At 32.0% G+C, this 4,099-nt stretch overlaps 1 pseudogene; it reads left to right on the plus strand.

The window, feature by feature from the left end:
• Window positions 1–1,351: 1,351 nt before the first annotated feature.
• LOC111740473 lies at window positions 1,352–1,470 on the plus strand (annotated as a pseudogene).
• The last annotated feature ends 2,629 nt before the right edge of the window (window positions 1,471–4,099 follow it).

Below are 4,099 nucleotides of genomic sequence, written 5' to 3' on the forward strand. Positions count from 1 at the left end.
GCATTTTTGGTAGGGAAATTATATTATGCCATGTTTTATAAAGTGAATTTGGCAAACATTTTTGGTAAAAAACCAACATAAAAATATTTTTAATTTTATAGACTCTATGATCTCAAAACTATACAAATCTGCTGTTATAGCATTAAAACAGCCATAGGCAATATAGAAACAAATAAATGTAGCTGTGTTCCAATAAAGTTTTATTTACAAAAGGAAGTGGTAGGTTGGGTTAGACCAATGAGTTAGAGTTTGCTGACCCCTACTATCGAGGAAAATGACCAAGCACTGGCAAATGTTCATGGCTGAGAAAAATTTGTAGATCAATTAACAAATAAGGGTCCTGATTATTATACTTTTTTAGTATAGACTTTTTTGTGTGTTTCTTGAAATAACTTGTCTTAATATAATATTTTGTCTTCCACATTGGAATTTTCCCGCATCTTAGAAATCCCTGAAGCAAAGTATTGGACATGTGGTCTGTTTTTTTTTCTTGTCTTTTTTTTTTTACTATTAAAGTGCAAGAGGAAAAAGAGAAATTTAAGAAAACATTTATAATAAAAAAGAGACCAGAAAGAAAGAAAGAAAGAAAGAAAGAAAGAAAGAAAGAAAGAAAGAAAGAAAGAAAGAAAGAAAGAAAGAAAGAAAGAAAGAAAGAAATGTTAAAGAATTTCTGGAAAATACATCAAGGTGATTGAACAAGAATTTAAATGAGATTATGAAGATTACTCATGGATCCAATCAGCCATCTCAACAGTCTCTAGGATTAGAGACGCAAGTATCCTAGAAAGATCTATGGAGAAGCCTCTTATCTCCTAGCTTAGATCCCTATAAATTGCAGGGGGAGGACAACAAGGTAATTAGAATTTTATACCAGCAGAAACACAGTCCGACTGTATCGATAGGAAGAAAATATAAAATAAATTGTCAGCCTTCTGTGATTCTACAAAAAGAGTCAAACAAACGAAAACCCCTATTTGGCTGTAAATATGTGTTATTTTTTAAGAACAAGAAGAAATGAACCTACATGTAGTTCATAAATCTGCAGAACTGCCACTGCTACTACAGAGGATACAAACCTGAAAGGCAAGGCTGTGTCTTTGATTTCAGAGAGCAGGTCCACCTTCTCCATTTCAGAGAATGGTCCACCTTCAACTTCAGATGTCAGAGCCACATCCTTGGTTTCAGAGGGTGGTTCTATCACCTAAATTTTAGTGGTCCTTGTTGTTTATACCCAGGTCTGAGGAGGCAGAGCTATTGCTCAAGGCCAAGTTTGTGAAAACACTTCCTTGTAGGCAGAAGACAAGAGTATGATGACAAAGAGCCTTATTCTCAAGTCTTAAAAATCTAATGGATCTATGGCCATGCTACCCTGAACAAGCCCAATTATATCTGATCTTGGAAGCTAAGCAGGGTCGGGCCTGGTTAGTACTAGGATGGTAGACCACCTAGGAAGACAAGGTGCTGTAAGTGTAAAAAATAAAAAAATAAAAAAAATAAGGGATTGACAAGGTCCTTGCAATCTGTGAGGACAACCAAGTGGTGCTTCACCTAAAAAAATATCTAATGGAAAGTTTCCTTTTAGGTTGTGAACTTGCGTGGGACACAAGACCTCTTTCTTCTTTTTTTTAATTTCTCCCATTTGGAATAGCAATGTATACCCTATGCTGTAGTTTTGGTTTGATAAACTTTTGTTGAAGGTTTTTGCATTGGTCTTTATAAAAAAATATTAGTCTGTACTTTTCTAGTGTATCTTTGTCTGGCTCTGTGACAACAGGGTGATGCTGTTATTATAGTATGACATAAACGTCTTTCTTCCCTTTCAATTTTTTGGAAAAGTTTGAGGAGAATTGGTATTAACTTTTCTTTAAATGCTTGATGAAATTCACCAGTGAAGCCATCTGGTCCTGGGCTTTTATTTGTTGAGATATCTTTTTCTTACCCATTCAATATCACTAATGGGGTAGACACATTCAGATTTGCTATTTCTTCATAATTCATACTAGGTAGTTGTTTGTTTCTATAAATTTGTCTATTTCATCTAGGTTACTCATTTTTTTGATATACAGTTGTTCATAGTATACTCATAAATTATTTTTTTTTGTAAATCAATAATAATGACCCTTTTATTTCTGATTTTAGTTATGAGTCTTAACTCTTTTTTCTTAGTGAATCTAGTTCACTGTTTATTAGCCTTGTTGATCTTTCAACAAAACAACTCTTTGTTTTACTTTCTTTATTGTTTTTACTATTCCCTATTTTGTCTATATGTCATTCTCTACTTTTTATCCTTTGTTTTTCTAGCTATGAGTTTACTTTATTCGTTTCTTAAGGAATGAACTTAGGTTGCTGATTTGAGACACTTCTTTTTTTTAATTTAGCATGGGTGATTTGGCTAATAACATTTTATAGGTTTCAAGAGACAGTTCTTTTGGAATGTAAACATTTACAACTATGCATTCTCTCTTGGCACTGCTTTTGCTGCTCCCTGTAGGTTTTAGTATGTGTTTTTTTTTTTTTTCATTTTCACTTGTCTCATAAAAAGTTTCAAATTGTCTTGTAATTTTTTTCTTTTACATTGGTTGTTTAAGAGTATATTGTCTAATTTCCACATAACTAGATTTCCCAGTTTTCCTTCTGCTATTGACTTCTAGTTTTATTCCATTGTGATGAAAAATACACTTTGTATCATTTCAATATGTTTAAAATGTATTAAGATATGTTTGGTGGCTTAACATGTGGTTTATTCTAGAGAATGTTTTATGTGCACTTAAAAAAATGTGTGTTTTTCTATTGTTAGGAAGAGTGGTCTGTCATTGTCCAGGCTATAGTGTTGCTCAAATTTTCTATTTTCATGTTAATATTCTCTAATATTTTTCACAATTGAAAGTGGGATAATGACATCTATTTTAGTAGAGTTATGTTTTTATTATTTAAATTTTATCAACTTTTGCTTTATGTACTTAAGAACCCTGATATTTGGTGAATATCTTTTTATGATTATTATATCGCTTTGAAGATTTGATTCTATTATTATACAATATTTTTCTTTGTCTCATGTAAGAATTTTGACTTAAATTCTGTTTTGTCTGATATTAGTATAAATACTTTTGCTACCTTCTGGTTACTAATTAGCATGATATATATATCATAATATATATAATCTTTCAAACTATGTATGTCCTTAGTTCTAAAGTGAGTTTCTTTTCCTCCTCGGCTTTATTGAAATATAATAGATAATTACTTGCTCATAAATACATTGTACAATTCAATGAATTTGTTTTCCAATTATAGTTGGCATAAAATAACATATTAGTTTTAATCGTACAGCATAGTGATTAGAGATCTATATAACTCATGAATGGGTCACTCCACTAAATCTAGTAGCTCTCTTCTCCCTTACATAGTTTTTACAACATTGTTGACTATATTCCTTATGCTACACTTTTTACCTCCACAACGATTTTATATCTATTCATTTGTACTTCTTAATCCCTTTGCCCTTTTCATCATCTCCCCAACCCTGCCTCCCATCTAGGAACCCTCAAAATATTCTCTGCATTTATGATTTTGTTTCTGCTGTAGTTATTGTTTACTTTGTTTTTTAGATTCCATATGTAGTGAAATCATGTGATATTTGTCTTTCTCTATCTGATTTCATCCAGCGCAATACCCTCTAGGTCCATCAAGGTAATATCTTTTTCCATGCCCTTCTTTTTAGACTGTGTGTGTCTTTTAATCTTTGTGAGGCTCTTGGAGTCAATATATGTAAGGGTCTTCTTTTCTTATCCATTCGTCTTTCCTATCTTTTGGTTTGAGCACTTAATGCTTTTCCATTAAGGTACCTGTTGATACATATGTAGTTATTACCATTCTTTATTCATGTTTTTGATACATGTTTTTTCTTCTTAAAGAAGTTCTTCCAACAATTCCTGTAATACTGACTTGGTGTTGATGAATTTCTTTAGCTTATTGTTGTCTGGGAAACTATCTGTCCTTCATCTATAAATGATAACTATGTTGGATAAAGTATTCTTGATTGTAGATCCTGGGTTTTCATCAAGTTGAATATTTTGTGCCAAGCCCTCTGTCCTGAATAGCT

Source organism: Pteropus vampyrus, unplaced genomic scaffold, assembly GCF_000151845.1.
Source record: "Pteropus vampyrus isolate Shadow unplaced genomic scaffold, Pvam_2.0 Scaffold63, whole genome shotgun sequence".
NCBI classification, from domain to species: Eukaryota; Metazoa; Chordata; class Mammalia; order Chiroptera; family Pteropodidae; genus Pteropus; species Pteropus vampyrus.